The sequence below is a fragment of the Nycticebus coucang genome, chromosome 12, assembly GCF_027406575.1.
Source record: "Nycticebus coucang isolate mNycCou1 chromosome 12, mNycCou1.pri, whole genome shotgun sequence".
Classification (NCBI taxonomy): domain Eukaryota; kingdom Metazoa; phylum Chordata; class Mammalia; order Primates; family Lorisidae; genus Nycticebus; species Nycticebus coucang.
The window spans coordinates 85391956-85418299 of NC_069791.1; the positions used below are offsets into that span (position 1 = coordinate 85391956).

The 26344-nt window shown below is 40.1% G+C and overlaps 1 non-coding gene across 1 annotated transcript; it reads left to right on the plus strand.

Annotated features, from left to right (window-relative positions):
- The first annotated feature begins 10400 nt into the window (after positions 1-10400).
- On the plus strand, positions 10401-10507 carry LOC128562821 (U6 spliceosomal RNA). Its single transcript, XR_008373521.1, has one exon. It is a non-coding gene; the product is annotated as a U6 spliceosomal RNA (small nuclear RNA).
- Positions 10508-26344: the final 15837 nt, after the last annotated feature.

The window sequence follows — 26344 nt, forward strand, 5'->3', positions numbered from 1 at the left end:
GGAAACTGATTTTCAGTGAATTGATCTGCAGCCAAGTTCAGAAGTCCCTGTCAATCACAGCCGTCAACAGTCGAGTACTTACCACATGTCAGGCACTGTGCTGGGAACTATGTGTGTCTTCCTTTATCTTCTTGGGAATCACTAGCAGATAGAATGGTGTTGGGCTCACTTTGCCAGCCTAGAAATAGAAGCACAGGAAGGGGATGTAACTTGCCCAAGGTCATGCATCCAGGAAGGGAAGTGACAGATTTAACTTGGATCCACCTGGCACCAAATCCAAAGCTCCTAACTGCCTTGCCTCAGCTTCCCATGCCTCAGCGAAGGCCTGGCACATCATTTCAGAACATGTCAACCTGAACTATTAGCAGGAAAGAGCTACTATTTTTATTTTTATTTTTATTTTTAGAGACGGGTCTCATGAAGTTCTGAGCTGGTGTGGTCCTCCCTTCTTGGCTTCCCACAGCAATGAGGTACTTTAGATCCTTGAGTGAGAGTTTGATCTTATGAAAGAAATATTTCAAAATTCCTCCAATAACTGGGAAGGTTGGAGTTACATTGGGCAGTTCTTCCTTCCTCTTTTTGCCTTTACTTAAATAGACTATTTTATGTATCAGATTTCAGCGTAACTTGTTTTTCTAGGAGCATCGCCTCTGACCTCAGCACTTAGGGAGGTGTTGAGTGTTGAGTGTTGAGTGTCATAGCTCTGTGTTTCACTGTTTTTCAGCACTTGAGGTTGTCACTGTATGGTAGTATGATATCTACCTTACCCATTCCTAGTAGAAGATTAGATTTATGAGGGCATAAACTGGATATTCGTCCCTTGCTCACTGTTGAATCCCCAGTACATAACACAGCACTAGGAATATATCAGTGCTCAATAAACGTGTGTTGACTCAATGAAAGCACTGCCGGTGGTTGTGGGAGCACCTCATCAGGACCGCAGGGAAGGGGTTGGAGTTCCATTGCAATCTTTACTCTTATCCCAAATATGGTGAAATGCTGGGATCAGCAGGCCATGAGTTCCCTGAGAAATGGACAGCTATGGGGATGGAAGGGTGGGGGAGGAATGACTCAGCCATTCAGATCTAGAGATCTTTTTTGGAGAATCCAAGAGGCAGAATGGCTGGGCCTTGCTTTCAACCTCCTGCTGTGGACTCCTGGCTGATGAAATTTGCCTTTGGGTCAAAAGGACATTGAAAGGGAATAATCAGAGGTTTCTGCTATGCTTTTTAAACTGAAGGAGCTGTGGAATATTCGGCAAGTTATATACAGATATCCAATCAGGCCAGCTTGTCTCTACCTGGGCAGATGATGGGGGAAGGGAGACACCATTACCACATATCCAAGCTAGCTCCTTAGGCATTTAAGAATTTTTCCTGTCCCTCCTCCCTAACCCTATGCTTCCCCCTACATATATGCACAAGCTCACGATTATGGATTCCTTCCCAGAAATCTCCCACAAATTCATCCTTTCTTGCCCAGTCCTATTACCTTAGTCCAGGACCTCATTATTTCTTACCTAGGCTTTTAGCTTAATACACCATTGATGTCACCTGCTACCAGGCCTTAGCCATTCATTCATCCAGCAGGTATGGTATTTCTAAAACACCAATCTGATCATGTCACTTCTCTCATAAAACGCTCCAGTGCCTCTCCATTGCCCTTAGGACAGAGGGCAAATTTCCTATGTAGGCAAAAAAGTCCCCCATAATCTATTAATAGTTCCACTTCCTGCCATGTCTCTAACAGAGCTCTCTCACTTTGCCAAAGGAATACCTGGCATCTCCTGATGGCAGGCACTGTGCATATTTAAGCCATCATGGCTTTGAAGAAGACATTGAAGGCATTGAGAATGCCGGGTCTGTGTGGCAAAGTCCTGCTAATTTTCCAGAACTCAAATCAGGTGTTTAATCCCCTTTGTCACGCCATCCCCAAAAGCCTAAGATAATTCAGTTGCTTTCAACTGATCTTCAGGCAATAATTCATTGTCTATGACCCTGCTAGAACCTTAGGCAACAGTGTCCGAGCTCTCAACATTGAGACTGTTATGCTTACTGCACATCCGTCTCCCTGCTGGACTGTGAGAAACTCAAGGGAGGTTCAGGGCGATATAAACAAGAGATTGAAAATTTATACAATGGTATACAGGTCTCAGTTCTACATCACAGTGTGACCCTCAGGGGGAGTTATTTAACTTCATGAGCTTGAAATGTTTCTAATCTACAAAATGGGAACCATAGCAACTAATTTGTGTTCTTTCCACGATATGGATCGAGTGTCAAATGCTCAGCAATGTCATAGCTTGGTTGAGCATATAACACATGGTAAGAGAATATGATAAAAACGATGATCAAAGGCAGATTTCATGTCCTTTCATCTTCTGATCCCTACAACGGAGTCTAAAGACAAAGAAGGCATGAATTATTACTGAATGAATGAAGTAGGCATTGGATGGGAAGTGCAGGGGCTGGGAGACATCCCTTCTCATTTCTTCATCTGTGCTCCCAGGCTGGAATTTTACCACCCAGCTTTCTGTTTCCCCAAGCACAGAGGCTGGAAGGAAATGGGATATTTTTCTACTCAATCATTTCTGAGCCCTGTCTATGTCCCAGGCACCCCCATGCTACGTGTTTTTACGTGTGCACTCAATGTGAATATCCACAATTTACCAAACAAGGAAACCAAGATGCAGAGGAAATAAGTCAGTAAGTGCCACCAGAAGGGCTTGAACCTGTATCTACCTAACTCCAAATTCCAAACTCCATCTTTCATGGCCAGAAGCAGCAGCATTATTCCCAGATGGAAAGCTCTCCCAGGTTTCCTAGGTGGCCCTGGCATTCCTTTGCAGAAAGAGATTCAGAGGATAGTCCATTATGCTGATGCTGTTGCCTTGAAACATAAATAGTCACTCACTATGGAACTGTTCCTTATGAAGAATGTGCAGGCTGGAGAGAAGTGAGACACAAAATCATTATTTCATGCAGAAAGACATTGCCAAAGGGATAGAATTACTGACTATATTAATTCTGCCCTTCAGCCCCCAGCTCGTCTCTCTGCATAATGACTTAGTCACAGAATGTATTGTTGGCAACATTTTGGGACATTTCCATTATGATTTTTGCAGAAGGTGAATAATCTACGACTTCTCATTTCCTTTCCTTTCCCTCTAACTCCTTCCTCTCTTTTCTACTGGTCCTGAAGCTCTGCAGCTTCACCCCTCAGCCAATCCCTATTTCTTCCCGCCAACTGTCATTCTTGCTACTACTCACACTTATGCCCCCCTGGCTCCCCTTTTTGTCCTCTGAACCCCTCTGTCAACCCTCAGTTCTTCTTTCTTCCTTTTACATCCACCAACAGTGTATCTTCTATAAGAGGCTGTAGGGGCTCCCAGTGGAAATTCCACACTGCTTTTAAAAATGGTACCATAGAGAATAGACTCAAAGACTGTCATTTGCAATGATTGTATGGTACCATCATACAAAGTAACTCTCTGGAATTAGGACAGCATAGAGGCCTATCACAGAGACCCACCCCATACTACTCACATACAGAATCCCAGAGTTAGTTAGACTATGATAAAGATTGGGGGGGAGGTAAAAAGCAGGTGTTTACTCTTGTATTCATATATTTATGAAATACTCTTAATTGTCAAGCAATGCTTGATAGGCAAAATATTATAGGCTCTCCCACATCCATCAGAAATTAAGCAGCTTTCATCTGGTAAGTGGTTGGATGGATCTGGGAGCATCTGTGAAGCAGGACCGACCAAAAAGAGTTAAAGTCACCATATCTCAGCTTGATTGTTTTGTGCTATCCTGTGCCCTCATTGCCTCACTTCATACGATTTGTAAGGCTAACTGTACCACGCACAGAGAGCCGTTGTGTGGAAAAGGAGTTTTCCTCAGTGTGATCACAATTTTCTAATGGTGTACTACAGTTTCTTTTAAATTAACCACAACTCTTACCACCACGTGTGGAGAAGCTGGTGCACTGCAGACTGCTTTGGGAGCTGCGGCTCTATCATCTCAATTGACCCCCACAGCACAGATGGGTGGTGGGAGTGTACACGTCTAGTGTAGGTGAGCAAAGGAGCTTGAGAGAGGTAAAGTAATTTGCCCAATGTCACAAAGATAGAGAATATAAATAGCAGTTACAACTGTTGTAAAAGGAGGAAACAAAATGTTTAAGACCTATAAAACATTGCTACAAGTGTTTACTGAGTTTTCATAAAAGTAGACTTGAAAAAACAGAGACTTACTGTGTTTTCATTTGGAAGAATTCTATTTTAAATATATCAACTCCTCTAATTTATAGGTGTAAACAATGTCAGTCAAAATCCTGGACATTTGTAACTGGACAAAATGATTCTTAAATTTAAAAAAATGAATAATCTGGAATGCCTATAAAAATATTAATAATCAGTGAGAATAATTTATATCAATATAATGATATATTGATTTACTAAAGTAATAACATACTCATGAAAATACACCAATAAATTATAGTATTAATAAAATTAATATAGTCATTAGGAAATTGTAAGAACTGGCGTAAGAATGTATAATTTAGGCATCTGGGCACCGTGAGTCTGGGGAGATAGGACTCCAGGCATCTCTGGCTGGTGGGAACTGCCTATCATCACTCCTATGAGGATACAGGGAGTCAGCGAGAGACTTCTGGACCCCAAGAGGAGGACTAAAACAGTGGAAAACCGGCAAGTGGTCGCGTGTGTTCAACCCGTCTAAACCCGCACACAACTTCCACAGGCACAAGATCTTAAAGAGCAAGAGGAAGTGAAAGGAAAATTAGGGCAAGGAAACAGATAAAAGAAATCACTCATGAGGAAGAATCAGCAGAAAACTCCAGGCAACATGAAGAACCAGTCCAGAACAACCCCGCCAAGGGACCATGAGGTAGCTACTGCAGAGGATTCCACCTATACAGAAATGTTAGGAATGACAGAAAGGGAATTTAGAATACACATGTTGAAAACAATGAAAGAAATGATGGAAACAATGAAGGAAACTGCTAATAAAGTGGAAAATAACCAAAAGGAAATCCAAAAACAGAATCAAATCAGAGATGAACGATATGAAGAATATAAAAAGGATATAGCAGAGCTAAAGGAAATGAAACAGTCAATCAGGGAACTTAAAGATGCAATGGAAAGTATCAGCAACAGGTTAGACCATGCAGAAGAAAGAATTTCAGAGGTAGAAGACAAAGTTTTTGAGATAACTCAGATAGTAAAAGAGGCAGAAAAGAAGAGAGAGAAAGCAGAACGTTCACTGTCAGAATTATGGGACTTTATGAAACGTTCCAACATACGAGTTATAGGAATTCCAGAAGGGGAAGAAGAATGCCCCAGAGGAATGGAAGCCATACTAGAGAATATTATAAAAGAAAATTTCCCAAACATCACCAAAGATTCTGACACACTGCTTTCAGAGGGCTATCGGACCCCAGGTCGCCTCAACTCTAACCGAGCTTCTCCAAGACACATTGTGATGAACCTGTCCAAAGTCAAGACAAAAGAAAAGATTCTGCAAGCTGCCAGGAGTAAGCGCCAGTTGACCTACAGGGGCAAATCCATCAGAGTGACCTCAGACTTCTCTAATGAAACTTTCCAAGCAAGAAGACAATGGTCATCTACCTTTAATCTACTTAAACAGAACAATTTTCAGCCCAGAATTCTGTACCCTGCTAAGCTAAGCTTCAAAATTGATGGAGAAATCAAATCATTTACGGATATACAAACATTGAGGAAATTCACCACAACAAGACCAGCTCTACAGGGAATACTTCAACCTGTTCTGCACACTGACCACCACAATGGATCAGCAGCAAAGTAAGAACTCAGAAATCAAAGGACAGAACCTAACCTCCACACTGATGCAAAAGATAAAACTAAGCAATGGACTCTCACCAAATAAGACGAATAGAATACTACCACACTTATCAATTATCTCCATAAATGTTAATGGCTTGTATTCCCCACTGAAGAGACATAGATTGGCTGACTGGATTAAAAAACACAAGCCATCCATTTGCTGTCTGCAAGAAACACACCTGGCTTCAAAAGACAAATTAAAGCTCCGAGTCAAGGGTTGGAAGACAATTTTTCAGGCAAATGGAATTCAGAAGAAAAGAGGAGTTGCAATCTTATTTTCAGATACATGTGGATTTAAAGCAACTAAAGTCAAAAAAGACAAAGATGGTCACTTTATATTGGTCAAGGGAAAACTACAACAAGAAGACATTTCAATTCTAAATATCTATGCACCAAATTTAAATGCTCCCAGATTCTTGAAACAGACCTTACTCAGTCTGAGCAATATGATATCTGATAATACCATCATAACAGGGGACTTTAACACACCTCTTACAGAGCTGGACAGATCCTCTAAACAGAAATTAAACAAAGATATAAGAGATTTAAATGAGACCCTAGAACAATTATGCTTGATAGATGCATATAGAACACTCCACCCCAAAGATAAAGAATATACATTCTTCTCATCACCCCATGGAACATTCTCCAAAATTGATCATATCCTGGGACACAAAACAAATATCAACAGAATCAAAAGAATTGAAATTTTACCTTGTATCTTTTCAGACCATAAGGCACTAAAGGTGGAACTCAACTCTAAAAAAAATGCTCGACCCCATCCAAAGGCATGGAAATTAAACAATCTTCTGTTGAATAACAGATGGGTGCAGGAAGAAATCAAACAGGAAATCACTAACTTCCTTAAGCATAACAACAATGAAGACACAAGCTACCAAAACCTGTGGGATACTGCAAAAGCAGTTTTGAGAGGAAAATTCATCGCTTTAGATGCCTACATTCGAAAAACAGACAGAGAGCACATCAACAATCTCACAAGAGACCTTATGGAATTGGAAAAAGAAGAACAATCTAAGCCTAAACTCAGTAGAAGAAAAGAAATCTCCAAAATCAAATCAGAGATCAATGAAATTGAAAACAAAAGAATCATTCAGAAAATTAATGAAACAAGGAGTTGGTTTTTTGAAAAAATAAATAAAATAGATAAACCATTGGCCAGACTAACTAGAAATAGAAAAGTAAAATCTCTAGTAACCTCAATCAGAAATGATAAAGGGGAAATAACAACTGATCCCACAGAGATACAAGAGATCATCTCTGAATACTACCAGAAACTGTATGCCCAGAAATTTGACAATGTGAAGGAAATGGATCAATATTTGGAATCACACCCTCTCCCTAGACTTGGCCAGGAAGAAATAGACCTCCTGAACAGCCCAATTTCAAGCACTGAGATCAAAGAAACAATAAAAAAGCTTCCGACTAAAAAATGCCCTGGTCCAGATGGCTTCACTCCAGAATTCTATCAAACCTTCAAGGAAGAGCTTATTCCTGTACTGCAGAAATTATTCCAAAAAATTGAGGAAGAAGGAATCTTCCCCAACACATTCTATGAAGCAAACATCACCCTGATACCAAAACCAGGAAAAGACCCAAACAAAAAGGAGAATTTCAGACCAATCTCACTCATGAATATAGATGGAAAAATTCTCAACAAAATCCTAGCCAATAGATTACAGCTTATCATCAAAAAAGTCATTCATCATGATCAAGCAGGCTTCATCCCAGGGATGCAAGGCTGGTTCAACATACGCAAGTCCATAAACGTTATCCACCATATTAACAGAGGCAAAAATAAAGATCACATGATCCTCTCAATAGATGCAGAAAAAGCATTTGATAAAATCCAGCATCCTTTTCTAATTAGAACACTGAAGAGTATAGGCATAGGTGGCACATTTCTAAAACTGATTGAAGCTATCTATGACAAACCCACAGCCAATATTTTACTGAATGGAGTAAAACTGAAAGCTTTTCCTCTTAGAACTGGAACCAGACAAGGTTGTCCTCTGTCACCTTTACTATTCAACATAGTGCTGGAAGTTCTAGCCAATACAATTAGGCAAGACAAGGAAATAAAGGGAATCCAAATGGGAGCAGAGGAGGTCAAACTCTCCCTCTTTGCTGACGACATGATCTTATACTTAGAGAACCCCAAAGACTCAACCACAAGACTACTAGAAGTCATCAAAAAATACAGTAATGTTTCAGGATATAAAATCAATGTCCACAAGTCAGTAGCCTTTGTATACACCAATAACAGTCAAGAGGAGAAGCTAATTAAGGACACAACTCCCTTCACCATAGTTTCAAAGAAAATGAAATACCTAGGAATATACCTAACGAAGGAGGTGAAGGACCTCTATAAAGAAAACTATGAACTCCTCAGAAAGGAAATAGCAGAGGATATTAACAAATGGAAGAACATACCATGCTCATGGATGGGAAGAATCAACATTGTTAAAATGTCTATACTTCCCAAAGCAATCTACCTATTCAATGCCATTCCTATCAAAGTACCTACATCGTACTTTCAAGATTTGGAAAAAATGATTCTGCGTTTTGTATGGAACCGGAAAAAACCCCGTATAGCTAAGGCAGTTCTTAGTAACAAAAATAAAGCTGGGGGCATCAGCATACCAGATTTGAGTCTGTACTACAAAGCCATAGTGCTCAAGACAGCATGGTACTGGCACAAAAACAGAGACATAGACACTTGGAATCGAATTGAACACCAAGAAATGAAACTAACATCTTACAACCACCTAATCTTCGATAAACCAAACAAGAACTTACCTTGGGGGAAAGACTCCCTATTCAATAAATGGTGTTGGGAGAATTGGATGTCTGCGTGTAAAAGACTGAAACTGGACCCACACCTTTCCCCACTCACAAAAATTGATTCAAGATGGATAAAGGACTTAAATTTAATGCACGAAACAATAAAAATCCTCAAAGAAAGCATAGGAAAAACACTGGAAGATATTGGCCTGGGGGAAGACTTCATGAAGAAGACTGCCATGGCAATTGCAACAACAACAAAAATAAACAAATGGGACTTCCTTAAACTGAAAAGCTTCTGTACAGCTAAGGTGACGATAACCAAAGCAAAGAGACAACCCACACAATGGGAAAGGATATTTGCATATTTTCAATCAGACAAAAGCTTGATAACCAGGATCTATAGAGAACTCAAATTAATCCACATGAAAAAAGCCAACAATCCCCTATATCAATGGGCAAGAGACATGAATAGAACTTTCTCTAAAGACGACAGACGAATGGCTAACAAACACATGAAAAAATGTTCATCATCTCTATATATTAGAGAAATGCAAATCAAAACATCCCTGAGATATCATCTAACCCCAGAGAGAATGGCCCACATCACAAAATCTCAAAACTGCAGATGCTGGCGTGGATGTGGAGAGAAGGGAACACTTTTACACTGCTGGTGGGACTGCAAACTAGTACAACCTTTCTGGAAGGAAGTATGGAGAAACCTCAAAGCACTCAACCTAGACCTCCCATTCGATCCTGCAATCCCATTACTGGGCATCTACCCAGAAGGAAAAAAATCCTTTTATCATAAGGACACTTGTACTAGACTGTTTATTGCAGCTCAATTTACAATCGCCAAAATGTGGAAACAGCCTAAATGCCCACCAACCCAGGAATGGATTAACAAGCTGTGGTATATGTATACCATGGAATACTATTCAGCCATTAAAAAAAATGGAGACTTTACATCCTTCGTATTAACCTGGATGGAAGTGGAAGACATTATTCTTAGTAAAGCATCACAAGAATGGAGAAGCATGAATCCTATGTACTCAATCTTGATATGAGGACAATTAATGACAATTAAGGTTATGGGGGGGGGAAGCAGAAAGAGAGAGGGAGGGAGTGGGGTGGGGCCTTAGTGTGTGTCACACTTTATGGGGGCAAGACATGATTGCAAGAGGGACTTTACCTAACAATTGCAATCAGTGTAACTGGCTTATTGTACACTCAATGAATCCCCAACAATAAAAAAAAAAGAAAAAAAAAAAAAGAATGTATAATTTAAAGAAAAAGTAGAGAAGAGATCAAAACATATATAAATACAAAAACATATACAATGTGATAGAGCATTTCACATCACTAGGAAAAAAAAACAGTCAATATATACTCTTAGGGTAACCCACTATATTTTTATAAGACTATTAATACTAATAAAAAGGGAAAAAGTGAAATAGTTACTTGAATATACAAAACAAAGTGAGTGACAATGAATTGAATGTAATTTATAATATCAGCAGAAAAAAAGAGAGAAAAGAAAGAATAAAAGAAAAAAGAAAAGAGAGAGGAAATTACGAGAAAACTTGCTATAAATAGGGAAGACATTTTTTAGCATAACTTAAAAGAGAAGAGATAAGAGACCTAGTGATAGATTTGTTTTCCTTAAATAGTCTTTAAGGAAATATTTATATCAAAAATATCATAAACAGTGCTCACTTCGGCAGCACATATACTAAAATTGGAACGATACAGAGAAGATTAGCATGGCCCCTGCGCAAGGATGACACACAAATTCGTGAAGCGTTCCATATTTTTTAAATGTTAATGGCTTGAATTCCCCACTGAAGAGATACAGATTGGCTGACTGGATTAAAAAACACAAACCATCCATTTGCTGTATGCAAGAAACGCACCTGGCTTCAAAAGACAAATTAAAGCTCTGAGTCAAGGGTTGGAAGACAATTTTTCAGGCAAATGGAACTCAGAAGAAAAGAGGAGTTGCAATCTTATTTTCAGATACATGTGAATTTAAAGCAACTAAAGTCAAAAAAGACAAAGATGGTCACTTTATATTGGTCAAGGGAAAAATACAACAAGAAGACGTTTCAATTCTAAATATTTATGCACCCAATTTAAATGCTCCCAGATTCTTGAAACAGACCTTACTCAGTCTGAGCAATATGATATCTGATAATACCATAATAACAGGGGACTTTAACACTCCTCTTACAGAGCTGGACAGATCTTCTAAACAGAAATTAAACAAAGATATAAGAGATTTAAATGAGACCCTAGAACAACTGTGTTTGATAGATGCATATAGAACACTCCACCCCAAAGATAAAGAATATACATTCTTCTCATCACCCCATGGAACATTCTCCAAAATTGATCATATCCTGGGACACAAAGCAAATATCAACAGAATCAAAAGAATTGAAATTTTACCTTGTATCTTCTCAGACCATAAGGCACTAAAGGTGGAACTCAACTCTAACAAAAATGCTCGACCCCACCCAAAGGCATGGAAATTAAACAATCTTCTGTTGAATAACAGATAGGTGCAGGAAGAAATAAAATAGGAAATCATTAACTTCCTTGAGCATAACAACAATGAAGACACAAGCTACCAAAACCTGTGGGATACTGCAAAAGCAGTTTTGAGAGGAAAATTCATCGCTTTAGATGCCTACATTTGAAAAACAGAAAGAGAGCGCATCAACAATCTCACAAGAGATCTTATGGAATTGGAAAAAGAAGAACAATCTAAGCCTAAACTCAGTAGAAGAAAAGAAATATCCAAAATCAAATCAGAGATCAATGACATTGAAAACAAAAGAATCATTCAGAAAATTAATGAAACAAGGAGTTGGTTTTTTGAAAAAATAAATAAAATAGATAAACCATAGGCCAGACTAATGAGGAATAGAAAAGTAAAATCTCTAGTAACCACAATCAGAAATGATAAAGGGGAAACAACAACTGATCCCACAGAGATACAGGAGATCATCTCTGAATACTACCAGAAACTCTATGCCCAGAAATTTGACAATGTGAAGGAAATGGATAAATATTTGGAATCACACCCTCTCCCTGGACTCAACCAGGAAGAAATAGAGCTCCTGAACAGACCAATTTCAAGCACTGAGATCGATGAAACAATAAAAAATCTTCCAACCAAAAAATGCCCTGGTCCAGATGGCTTCACTCCAGAATTCTATCAAACCTTCAAGGAAGAGCTTATTCCTGTACGGCAGAAATTATTCCAAAAAATTGAGGAAGAAGGAATCTTCCCCAACACATTCTATGAAGCAAACATCAACCTGATACCAAAACCAGGAAAAGACCCAACCAAAAAGGAGAATTTCAGACCAATCTCACTCATGAATATAGATGCAAAAATTTTCAACAAAATCCTAGCCAATAGATTACAGCTTATCATCAAAAAAGTCATTCATCATGATCAAGTAGGCTTCATCCCAGGGATGCAAGGCTGGTTTAACATACGCAACGCCATAAACGTTATCCACCATATTAACAGAGGCAAAAATAAAGATCACATGATCCTCTCAATAGATGCAGAAAAAGCATTTGGTAAAAACCAGCATCCTTTTCTAATTAGAACACTGAAGAGTATAGGCATAGGTGGCACATTTCTAAAACTCATTGAAGCTATCTATGACAAACCCACAGCCAACATTTTACTGAATGGAGTAAAACTGAAAGCTTTTCCTCTTAGAACTGGAACCAGACAAGGTTGTCCTCTGTCACCTTTACTATTCAACGTAGTGCTGGAAGTTCTAGCCAATACAATTAGGCAAGACAAGGAAATAAAGGGAATCCAAATGGGAGCAGAGGAGGTCAAACTCTCCCTCTTTGCTGACTACATGATCTTATACTTAGAGAACCCCAAAGACTCAACTACAAGACTCCTAGAAGTCATCAAAAAATACAGTAGTGTTTCAGGATATAAAATCAATGTCCACAAGTCAGTAGCCTTTGTATACACCAATAACAGTCAAGACGAGAAGCTAATTAAGGACACAACTCCCTTCACCATAGTTTCAAAGAAAATGAAATACCTAAGAATATACCTAACGAAGGAGGTGAAGGACCTGTATAAAGAAAACTATGAAATCCTCAGAAAGGAAATAGCAGAGGATATTAACAAATGGAAGAACATACCATGCTCATGGATGGGAAGAATCAACATTGTTAAAATGTCTATACTTCCCAAAGCAATCTACCTATTCAGTGCCATTCCTATCAAAATACCAACATCGTACTTTCAAGATTTGGAAAAAATGATTCTGCGTTTTGTATGGAACCGGAAAAAAACCCGTATACCTAAGGCAGTTCTTAGTAATAAAAATAAAGCTGGGGGCATGAGCATACCAGATTTTAGTCTGTACTACAAAGCCATAGTGGTCAAGACAGCATGGTACTGGCACAAAAACAGAGACATAGACACTTGGAATCGAATTGAAAACCAAGAAATGAAACTAACATCTTACAGCCACCTAATCGTCAATAAACCAAACAAGAACATACCTTGGGGGAAAGACTCCCTATTCAATAAATGGTGTTGGGAGAACTGGATGTCTACATGTAAAAGACTGAAACTGGACCCACACCTTTCCCCACTCACAAAAATTGATTCAAGATGGATAAAGGACTTAAATTTAAGGTAAGAAACAATAAAAATCTTCCAAGAAAGCATAGGAAAAACACTGGAATATATTGGCCTGGGGAAAGACTTCATGAAGAAGACTGCCATCGCAATTGCAACAACAACAAAAATAAACAAATGGGACTTCATTAAACTGAAAAGCTTCTGTACAGCTAAGGAGACAATAACCAAAGCAAAGAGACAACTTACACAATGGGAAAGGATATTTGCATATTTTCAATCAGACAAAAGCTTGATAATTAGGATCTATAGAGAACTCAAATTAATCCACATGAAAAAAGCCAACAATCCCTTATATCAATGGGCAAGAGACATGAATAGAACCTTCTCTAAAGATGACAGACAAATGGCTAACAAACACATGAGAAAATGTTCATCATCTCTATATATTAGAGAAATGCAAATCAAAACAACCCTGAGATATCATCTAACCCCAGTGAGAATGGCCCACATCACAAAATCTCAAAACTGCAGATGCTGGCGTGGATGTGGAGAGAAGGGAACACTTTTACACTGCTGGTGGGACTGCAAACTAGTACAACCTTTCTGGAAGGAAGTATGGAGAAACCTCAAAGCACTCAAGCCAGACCTTCCATTTGATCCTGCAATCCCATTACTGGGCATCTACCCAGAAGGAAAAAAATCCTTTTATCATAAGGACACTTGTACTAGACTGTTTACTGCAGTTCAATTTACAATCGCCAAAATGTGGAAACAGCCTAAATGCCCACCAACCCAGGAATGGATTAACAAGCTGTGGTATATGTATACCATGGAATACTATTCAGCTATAAAAACAATGGAGACTTTACATCCTTCGTATTAACCTGGATGGAAGTGGAAGACATTATTCTTAGTAAAGCATCACAAGAATGGAGAAGCTTGAATCCTATGTACTCAATTTTGATATGAGGACAATTAATGACAATTAAGGTTATGGGGGGGAAGCAGAAAGAGGAATGGAAGGAGGGGGGTGGGGCCTTGGTGTGTGTCACACTTTATGGGGGCAAGACATGATTGCAAGAGGGACTTTACCTAACAATTGCAATCAGTGTAACCTGGCTTATTGTACCATCAATGAGTCCCCAGCAATAAAAAAAAAAGAAATATATTTCATTTATATTTATCCCTATGTATGGAAATTTAAGAACTCTGTTATAAAATATACCATTGGAATAAATTAACATGATGAAGAAAAAAAATATCATAAACAAAACTGAAGAGCTGAAAGGCCCATTAGAAACTGTGAAAAAGTATTTGTAAACTATGTAATAAAATTGGGTATTTGAGCTTGTTTAATATTTTTGTTTATTCTATTTCTATTTGTGTACCAGAAATAGAATGTTTAAAACATGCAGAGTTCTTTCAAATCATTAAAAGGTATATATGCCTTGGTAGGAAAATGAGCAGAAGGTATGAAATAGCTGTTTAAAAAATAATAATATTCTAAATACTCAAAAAATGTAAGAGATGCATTAGATCCCTAGCAATTAAAAACATTTAGAAACTCTTGTGAAATACGTTTCATCCATTAACTTGAGAGTTAATAAAAGAGCCATTGTTGATTAATTTGGGCAACAAAGGACATACGCATACAATAGAGAAAGATACGGGAGTGGGGAGATGCGCTAACATTTTTAACTTTTGAGGACATTATAACTTTATGTATCAAAAGCCTTATAATACATGCCTAGCACTTGACTTAGTAATAAACATAGGCACAAACCAACCCAATGATTCTCCTAGAAAACGTATTCTGAATAAGCAGAGAGGTACTCAAATATGTATGTGAATGTAGATATCTCTGGATGAAGATATAGATATTTATACCAGTGTGTGGTAGGGAGCTCCTGACATAGCTCTCAATTACCCTGTCTCCTGGTACTCACACCTTCATGTTATCCCACTGGGTGTGGGCTGCACTTAGTGGCTTGACTCTGTAACAAATAGAACATGGCAAACAGATGGGATGTCACTTCTGTGATTAGGTAACAAGACAGACTTCTGTCTTGCTTTCTCTCTCTCTTTCTCTCTCAATCTCTCTCTCTTTTCATTTGCTTGTTCTGCCGAAGCAGGATGTCTGGCTGTTTGTATGAAAGAGAAGACCATGTGGCAAACAGAAAAGAGAGGCCTTTAGCTCACAGTCAGTGAGGTCCTAAGACACTCAAATCAACCCACAAAGCACTGGATTCTGCCAACAACCACCTGGTGTGATCTAGGAAATAGATCCTTCCCAGTCGAACCTTGAGATGAGACCACAGTCCCAGCCAACATCTGTGAAAGACCCAGAGCCAAAGCCTAGCCAAGCTACCCCAAGGTGCTTAAGCAAAGAAATAGAAAATATATGCTGTTTTGGAATAATTTTTTACTAAGTTCTGGAGTGATTTGTTATATAGCAATAGATAACTAATACGTGACTCTTTTATTGCAAAATTGGAAACAACAAAATGTTCATTAAGAAAAGATGATACATTATGGTTATATTAAAAATTACTTTAAATATTATTTATTGCTAAAGGAAAAATTAATGACATATGGTAAGTGACAACACAGGGTACCAAATAGTATATACAATATGGCACTATTTTTGTAAATTAAATAAATCCATGTGAATGAAAATCTACTGAGAGAACACACAAAACCTTCATTGTCTCTTTGGGGGAGGCTTTTTAACACACATAAATCTGTGAGTGGCTGGAGATAGCAAGAGCCTGGACCAGGGGTGTTCTCACTCATTCCTCCACTGTCATTTAACAAGCCACCGGGATGAAGTGATCAACAAAAAACAGTCACTGTCCTCAGGAACCTTACATTTTAGTGGAGGAGGCAATTAATCAATCAATCTATACTATAAAGCCAGGTAGTCAGGAACTGATAATTCTATGCAGTGGAATAAGGGAATATAAAAAAAAGCAGGTACTATTTTCTAAAGGTGCATTGGGAGATGCTGAGATAGCATTTGTGCAGACACTTGACTGTACTGAGGGGGAGTCATCATCTAAATATCTTGGGGAGGTGATTTCCAAGCCACAAGGACAACAGAGGTCCTGTGGCTGAACCATGCCATTAAGACCCAAACTTGTTTTTGTTACATGGTATATAGATTTCTCAATCCTAATCCAAGGAGACAAAACATAGGGGCTTAGCTCTGCTTCCTTCTTGGGGCCGTTGAGAGAAACTGATCAAACAATTTCTGAGACTCTGATGTTCTTAAACACCTCCCAACTAATGTAATCTCTACTTCTCCTCCACCAGGCTCAATGTCACTTCAGGCACGGGAGTTTATCACTGGCAGCTGGGACCTGGAGTCGTCATTATGGACTAAAGCGTGGGCACAATACTCACAGCTTCTCTGATTCATGTGGGCCTGTTGAGAGTCTCTCTGGTAGCAGATACAGTGTGATCCAGCCCCAGGGTGTCTCCCACAGGTGAGTATTGACAAGTAATTAGACTTTGGGATCCTTCCCTTTGTCCTGTACTTGATTAGCCCAGGGGCAAAAGCTCTTCTCTGAATCCCTGCTAAATACTGACCATTGTTGTAGTTATGCTTATTCCACACTGGGCCCAGTGATAAGAGCATTGTGGACCTCCTCCCACTTAATCCCCTCTACAGATGTGAGGTTATGATTGTGAGATAACCGAGGATAGACTTACTTAGGGCATGCACTCATGAAGTATTAGCACTGAGGTATAAATCCGAATCTCCTGGATTTCAGAATTTTTTACTTGTCTTTCCCCAGAAAATCAGATTTTGCTTTCTTTCATGTCTCCCTTCCCTTCTACCTCAGTGTATTATTTCATCCTGTCACCTGGTGCTTCCTGGTGTTTGTTACTGTGTCCAGGCAGAACTGTTTCTTGGTCTATGTATCCCTACTGTTGCCCAGTGCTGGCCACTAAGATTAAATCTGCCCCCCTCATCCCAATACTGATCCACTCAGGCCTTGCCTTAACTTTCTCAGCCATGCAATTGCTATGCTATGAAATAATAGTGGTGAGTTGCAAAGCAAACTTTAAAGTGGGGTGGTCCTATGGATGATGTAGAACACTTGGGAATTCTGCTCTGGGCCCCTAGGTATAGCTTGTGGCTCAGTGCGCAACCTGTGCAACCATATGACATGTAGGTTTGGGGACCTAAAATCCATTAGTTTCCCACTCAAACCTAGGCCATCTTGAAGAATCATGTGAAATGTTTGTTTAGAAAAAAATGTAGATTTCCCCAGGACTATCCATAGACCCAGAGAGTGAAAATTGCAAAGCCTGGCTAGGAATCTCTACTTTCAATTAGCACTGCAAGGGCTTTTCAAGAAGATTCTCTGGGCTGACAATTTCTTTGCATAAATGGGCTATGTCTATAGCACCATTCAGATGATTAGACAGCTGAGACCCACGTTCTCCAGTTGATTTTCCAGCAGGTAAATTACCCAGTCTCTCCAGCCTTCATTGCACACTGTCTAAAGCATAGAGGATAGGACTGCAGGCTTAGTGAATTGGTAGGAAGGGTCTGTTAAGGTACTTGCAACTTTACCACTAAGGCATGACTGCTGAGTACTTTATTGGCTTTACCCTTAAGCTGATCTTGTTCCTGGGGCCAACCAGGCCTTCATTTAAATAATCCACATTGCTCAGGGTCTACGTTGTTTACTAGATCTGCCTTACATATGGAATTGTGTTTTCCCCCCAATTCATATGGCGAAGTCTTCACACCCATAATAACCTGGATATTATTTAAAGTGCTGTATCCAGAAATAGCACTTTAAAAAGATATGGGTTACATTAAAATGTGTCAAAAACTTTACAAAATAAATAAACAAATGAGGCTTTTAGGATGGGGCCCAAATACAATCTGTCTGGCATCCTTTTAAGAAGAGAAAAAGACAATAGGGCTGGAGGAGCACAGAGAAGCAACTTTGTGAAGAGGCAGCATGCAGGTGGCCGCCTGCAAGCGCTGGAGAGAGGGCTCAGAGGAGACACTTTCCAGCTTCTAGAATGGTGAGAGAATAAACCTCTATTGTTTAAGAAACCCTGTCTGTTGTGTTCTGTTGGCAGCACTAGCAGAATAACAGAGGTTGCTCTAAGAAAGTAGCTCAGATTGGTGGCTTCAACCACAGAAATTGATTGTCTCACAATTCTGGACACTAGAAGTGTTAGCTCAAGGTGCCTGCGGGGTGACTTCTTCAGAGGCTTCCCTCCCGGCTTTAGGTGGCCTTCTGCTCTCTGTGTCTCCACAGGGTCGTTCTTTGGTGTGTCTGTGTCCTAATCTCCTCTTTTTACAAGGACACCAGGCATATTAAATTAGACCCTGCCCATACATGGTCTGACCTCATTTTACTTTAATTACCTCTTTCAAAACCCTGTTAGCAGGAACAATCAGACTCTGAAGTACTATGGGTTAGGATTCCATCATATTAGGGGGACACAATTCAGCTCATAACATAGACTTTATAAAAGATAGGGTGACAGAGGAGAGCTCCGGCTTCTCTGGAGAACATACTTTGGGCTTAACACCTTGCTCAACACATCTCAGCCTTGCAAAAGTACTGGAAGGTAGACCAGATGGTCTCTCTCTTACAGGTGAGAAACTGAGTGAAGCTTGGAGACTGACTATCCAGATGACCTCCCAGGTTGAAAGGGAAAGGGAAGAGGAGCATGGGTTTCTTCACAGTTCAGCCCAAGACTACCTAACCAGCCTCTTTTCTAGCCATTTACAGCTCCCAACCTGAACCAATTTGATGGAATTGACTGAAATTGTGATACTAATGGAAGCTGGCTCTCAGCTTGTTGTGACATAAGATAACCTGTGCAGGGCACTTAGTAAAGTGCTCAGACCCAGCCAAGGCTCTACACAGTGATGGCTCTTCCCATCATGATGATTATGTTGAAGCCTTGAAAACCTTAAGTGCAAGAAAAGAGGCTATCAAATTGGTGATTTTACCACCTGATTCCAGGTACCCAGGCTAACACTGGCACACTGGAATGGGGGATGTTTTCACACACATTAGCAGCCCTGGGGAGAAAGCATCATTGTCATCCTCTGTGTCAACTGGACAGTCCTGCTGTCCTCAATGCTGTGGGAAATCAAAAAAACCAAAGTTTCATGAGTTTCTTTGAATGGGTTCATCTAAATGGAACTAACCACTGACCTCTGCCACTGCCCTGCCCACGGAGATTCTAGGCTGCCCACTGTGAATTCACATCTCTAGAAATAGCAACTCATATTAAGGTTCTTCCCATCCAAAGAACAAAGTCTTTACCCTGCACTCTGCCTAGCATCCTCCTTCAGATTTTCAGTAGTCAAATAGTCTTAGTCTTAAAAGCTTAGACCTGGAGCTCTGCACTGGGGATCTGTTCCAAGTCTTCTAAATACTCTTCAGTTTTAAGGGAAAAGGGGGAAACACCTAATAGGTATGATGCCTTATTGTTTATTATTTCTAACTCGTGTATGAAGAGGCAGCCTTGTAGTCCTTAATTTTAAAGATGAGGAAACTGAGGCATAAAGTTTAGTAACTTGCCAAATCCCCTGGTCAATAAGTGACAAACTAAGGCCAGACTGACTCCTAAACACCTACTGTCAACTAATGGTCTCTGGCCTTGCGTGTCTTACATGTGGTGAGTGATCTGGCCCAGGACCTTCATCAGACATACACAGTTGAACTTGGAACAACACAGGTCTGAAGTGTGCAAGTCAACTTATATGCAGGTTTTTTTCTTCCTCTGTCACCCCTGAAACAGCAATACCAGCTCCTGTTCTTCCTCCCTACTCAACGTGAAGATGATGAGGATAAAGATCTTCACATTGTTCCACTTCCGCTTTATGGATATTAAATATATTTTCTTTCTTTCTTTTTTTTTTTAGACAGAGTCTCAGTCTCCCTGGGTAGAGTGCTGTGTCATCACAGCTCACAGCAACCTCAAACTCTTGTGCTTAAGCGATTCTCTTGCCTCAGCCTCTCGCGTAGCTGGGACTATGGGTGCCTGCCACATGCCTGGCTATTTTTTGGTTGCAGTTGTCATTGTTGTTTAGCTGGCCGTGGATGGGCTCAAACCTGCCAGCCTCAGTGTATGTAGCTGGCACCCTACTCACTGAGCTACGAGCGCCGAGCCAGTAAATATATTTTCTCTTCCTTATGATTTTCTTGATAACATTTTCTTTTCTCTGGTTTCCTCTATTGTAATACTATAGTATGTAATACATGTAACATACAAAATAAATGTTAATGATGTTTATGTTACTTCATGTTATGTTATGTTGGCTTCTAGTCAACAGTAAGCTGTTAGTCATTATAGTTTTGGGGGAATCAAAAGTTATACTTGCATTTCTGACAGCATGGGGAGTCGGTGCCCCAACCCCTGCATTGTTCAAGGGTCAACTATGTGATTCTCAAGCCTCTCAATAATTTATTCATAAAGAATCTGAGTCTTAGAGTCACTTGGTGACTTGCCAAGGTCAGTTAGCTCACAAGGTAGCCTTGGGATTACAAACTAGTTTTTCTGACTTGAAGTCTAACCATTTAATCAGGGGTCATTTATTCAACAAAAAAGAATTAATCACCTGCTAGACACCAGGTGGCCTTCTAGGCACTGGGAATTCAGTGCCATTTCTGCTTTTCTTGTGGGGCAGAGATAGATGATTAGCAATAAACATAACAAATAATTAATCCATATTGTGTGTTAAAGTTAAAAAGTATGTTAAAATGGGAACTATGGAACAGACTAAAGAGGTTTGGGGAGGGATCAAGGGCTTGTGATCTTAAATGAGTGAGAAGGTGAATTTTGCACAAAGACTTGCAAGAGGAAAAGGAATGAAGATGCAAATATAAAAGAGCATCCCAGACAGAGGCTAGCATGTGGGGACACTGAGGAAGGACCGTGCTGGCATGCTTGGAGACAGGGGAGCAAAAGAGAACAGAGAAACTAACAAAGAGAGTGGAAGGAGATGGAGTCAGACAGAAGATGGAAACCACTGGAGTCATGAGAACCACTGTAAGGACCTTGGCTTCCTAACATGAGAAGCACAGGAAAGCCCAGTCACAGACTCAGGTGCCCATGTGGGCAGGCAGGTGCCTTAACTAGCAGTGTGGCTTGGGTGGCACTGTGGTACAAGTGAGCCTGCCTCGTCTGAACTCACCTCCCTTCTCCCCAAAAGCAAAGCTCCAATGTTACCTGACCTATTCATCAAGAGAAGCCAGAAACCTGAATTGTCACGTGAAACCTCTCAATATTATTTATTCTGTCAAAAAGCACTATGCCCTGGCCCCACCTCAAATAACTCTGATTATAGAATTATAACAAATGGAGTCAGTTTGAGTCTTTTGCATTAAGTGTGTTCTCAAGAGAGTCTGAGATCACCAGGTGAGGCATTAGGAGGAATCAGGCTGTCACCTTCACTATTTGTATGCAGACATAAGATTTAACCTCTCAGTGCTGCAATGACCTGTGTGCATGTCTGTTCCCCTTACTCAGTAGTAAGCTAGTCAAGGCCAGGAACTGAATCTTCCATGCACACTCCTTAGTGGAAGGCTACACACATAATTGGAGTCTAGTAATCATTTACTGAATAAAGCGATGATGGTGACTTTATAGGAATAGCCTATATGTGCATAGGGATGCCAGGGAACGGAAGGTGCAAAAATAAAATAAAATTTGAGTTGTGTTAGACTTTGGTATTTAAGGAAGATATTTTCTTTTGTTTTCCAAACTCCTCATACTGTTATTGTATTGATTTCGTACTAATGGGAGAACTTGTCAGAATAAAAAAAAAAATCAATTAATATTCTCAGTCTTTCCTTTCATAGCCATTTGCCCTGGGATACAGACTGAGTTGGGGAAAATTCACTGCAACATTCCACCTACTGGCCCCAAGCACTTACACCACTGAGCTCACAACCACAGCATTTACAACTAGATATTATAGTTACATCTGGGATTTCACATGCTCTCAATACATTATTAAAACCTAATGTCTCCTCTGCACCAAGAGCCAGACCAACCCAACTCTTCATTTCCAAGGCTCTTTCTGGCAAAGGATATGTTTAAGAAATGGTTTGGTTTCTACAGTGAGAATTAACAGAAAGAGAAGCAGTGTCCAGGTGAGGAAAAATGGATCACAGGTCAGCCAAACAGATTATGGTGGGTGACTCAGGTATGGCGTCTAAGAGGGATAGCAGGAAAATTGATCAGACCCAACTGGGAATCCCTGTGTTGCTGAGATCTATCTGTGCATTGACGCAACAGGGCAGAGAGAAGAATGAATACCAACTTGCAACAATGGATGCTGATGCTGAAGGCCCACCTCAACCCTGCTCCAGGGTTTGACTAAAGAGAAGAAAGAAAGAAACTGATAGCCAAAGTGGGAACTCAACCACAATTTTTTGCTACCCAAACCCTCTCATTGACTCCTTTGGCTAGAGAGGAAGGCCATCTGGAGAGCATGGGTTAGACCCGACCCTGGGGATGGAGGTTTCCAATTCTACTTCTCATGCTGTGGGGGCAATGTCATGCTGTATAGCAGACCCAGAATTGATCCACAGTTGAATGGGAAGAAGCTGGAGAACAGTTCATTGTTCAGTTCTTCTTTCTACCCACAGGCCACTCCAAGAAAGCGAAGAGACTGTGGAACCCATGAATAGCTTTCACATCTGCTAGCAAATGCTACTCGTTAGATGGCGTGCTCTCATCAATCACATGGCTACTCCACCTCACTTGGGGAAGAACAAAAAAGATGAGTGAAGGCCCCCAATTACCTTTTCTTGAAAGGGTAAAAGTGTTGGCAAAAGCTTCAGTTTTAGTGGAAGCCTCCAAATGGGGAGGATCGTACCTACCATGCATCTGTGCTCTGCGCTAAAAATGGACACTACCATTGATGATCCCTTCCAGTGTTCTAGGTGTCCTTTATTATACTTACACCTTTATCCTCCCAACAATCTAATGAAGTAACTGAGAAGAGTACCCTAGGCAGAGCGAGGCCACATGATACAGCTAGAGAGTGGAAGAGCCGGACGGAGAATGCAGAGGTTTCACATGGGAGTGAGTGTTCTGAACCTCTGCCCAGAGCCGAGGTGTGCAATCCCCGCACCTGCCCTTTATCCCCATTTGGCAGGTGAGGACCTTGAGGTTTGCCCATGGTTGCAAAGAAGTCTGGGTGTACACCCAGTCCTGCCCAAACCCCTGGTGTATCCAATGGCTCTTTGAAAAGACTGCTACAAAGGAAAAGTTATAAAGACCCCTAAGCTCTGTGACTAATTGGCAGGCAGAGCCTCCTTTGAGAAGATCCCACAGGTAAGGTTGACCCAAGGAATGAAGGTTCTGGCTTGGTATTTATTTACTTATTTTTATTTTATTTTATTTATTATTTTTTTTAAACAGAGTCTTACTATGTCTCGGTACAGAGCCATGACATTACAGCTCAGAGCAACCTCAAACTCTTGGGCTTAAGCGATTGTCTTGCCTCAGCCTCCCAAGTAACTGGGACTACAGGCGCCCACCACAACACCCGGCTATTTTTTTGTTGCAGTTGTCATTGTTGTTTAGCAGGCCTGGGCCGGGTTCAAACCCGCCACCTTCAGTGTATGTGGCTGGTGCCCTACTCACTGAGCTATGGGCGCTGAGCCTCTGCCTTGGTATTTAATGCAAAGCTCCACCAGCTAGCAGCACAGGGTTGAGGGGGGAAGCAGAGGTTAGAGTGCTACTACCTCTCTGGTCCAGGGAGGCCTAAGCCTACAGCTGGGGATGACTGGAGCCATGGCTGTCATCCTCGGCTGCACATTTGAATCACTGGGGATACATTTAAAATAATTTGTTAAAAGGTCCCAATGAAATCAGTCAGAAATTGGGCTCTGATATACATATATGTGTATACCTTAAGTTCTCAGGTGATTCTAATATGTAGCAATGGCAGAGAAACACTAGGCTGGGAAATGCGCCTAAAACTGACAATTAAAATTAAAATACTCTCCTAAACTAACCTTTATCTAAGACACTGGGGGTGTGAGTGGGCAATGACACTTAAAATGGAAGCAATCTGCCATTATTAATGGAGTGTAATTTTGGCTATTGATACTAATGCTGTGTTGTGAAGAGGGTTTGGGGAGGGCAGCTGAAGGGGGTGGTGAACTTGAATGAGAAGTCCACACAGATGGGGCGGGAATCAGCAATGTGCTGCCCTTGTTTGGTAAACACACCCAGTGCTTAATGGTGCCTGTAATTGATGTCTAAAGTTATTTAAAAGTAAATTTAGTAGAAAATAATTAGCAATTTTATAGCTCACTACTTCCTAATATTGTGGATAATTTTTTTTTTCAATGGTTTTATCAGGCACCATGATACAACATGCTATAAAATCACTTGCCCCAGAGGCAAGTAAACAAGGGTCACATAAAGAGATAAGTCATGTTTTAAAAAATTGTTTGGCTATCTAGTTTCATCCATTGGAATGTAGGCCCTTCTGCCACTATTCCCCCATTTCCCCCAATCTCCGATCTGAGTCTGCAATAAATTATCCTTAATCACAATGAAGGAAAAGTTGTAGGAAGGCAGCTTGGGGATGACTTAGCCTTGACCTTGGGATCTCTTAACTTAGCAGTGGGAGAAGAGAAGAAAATTGTTTTCTTATTAGGCCTGATGTGTCCTTCCTTAATGAGCTTACAGAAATATTCATTCCAACACATAATTTTACCCCTCCCTTTCTCCTCCTAACTAGCCCAGAGATACGAGGAGAAAATTGGGTGATAGAAATGTGTTTACCAAGGATTTTGCCAAGGGTTTTACTAAAGAATTTCCTTGGATGTCCCTTTCTGGGACAACCTACTCATGACTGATAGAGAAATGAGTTGCGACGCCCCATAATCATATCATTGTATACAGTTATGATTTAATAAAAAAATTTAAAAAAAAAATAAAAAAAAAAGAGAAATGAGTTGCCATCATTTTTAGTACAAGTAGAGACTCTGAGTGTCTTTTACAAACCCTTCATTGATGACAACCAGTGTCTGCGTCTGTGAAATGGGTGTGATAAATTTTCCCCTCCTTACTGCTAAAGTCCTCTTCTCTGGACCAGCAGCATCAGCATTCTTGGAAGCTGATTAGAGATGCAGAATTTCAGGCCCTATCCCAACACTATTAAAAGAGAAACTCTAGGTATATAAGTCAGATATTAATATTTGTGTTTTAGATAATTTGTGGGTAATTCCTATGCATGCTAGAGTTTGAGAAGAAAAGCCACCAGTAAGTTAACAAGTAAGAGTATGCTCTGGAAAAAAAAAAAAAAGAAAGATGCTGCACAAACTCTGGGCGTTACTGTTTCCCTTTGTATTATTAAGTGTCATGAAAATATTATGAGTTATAGGCCTAGAAAACTCTTTCTGTTGATTCATCAAAACATCCTGCCTATACTAAGAGATTCTAAACCCTTTAGGGGCAGAAACATGGTAAGGCAGCTGGTGTAAGATCCCCGGGACATGTGATGTTTGGGGTGAGGTGGTGACCCATACCCTGCCTACAAGCATTCTAACTTAGTTTCAAAACAAAAGAATGGTACAGGCCAGATAAAATACTTCTGCAACTATTTGGTCTGAGAACAGATGTTATGTAATATATAAATGTTTGGAATGCTCAACCAAAAATGTACCTCCAATATTTCTGGTATTACTTTACATCAACTTTTGATATTATAGGAATTTTTTGTTTCACAGTCTGATGGAGTCTAGTAATTTTCCTGAGTAATAGATTATTTGGGCCATTTCCCCACGGCCTAATAAAGTCATCTCTGATAAGATGTGGTCATTTCTTCCTGGGTGTTGGTCACTCTCTTTTGCCATGAAGCACTGTGTAAGATTGAAAATTCAGGGAGCTATTAGCTAGAATAATGTTATCTGGACCAAGGTAAAATTCTCAGCAACCCTAGCTGTCCGTGAGGTCTCCTGGTTTAAATACAATATACTGATGTAATGACTGTTCCAAAGCTCTGG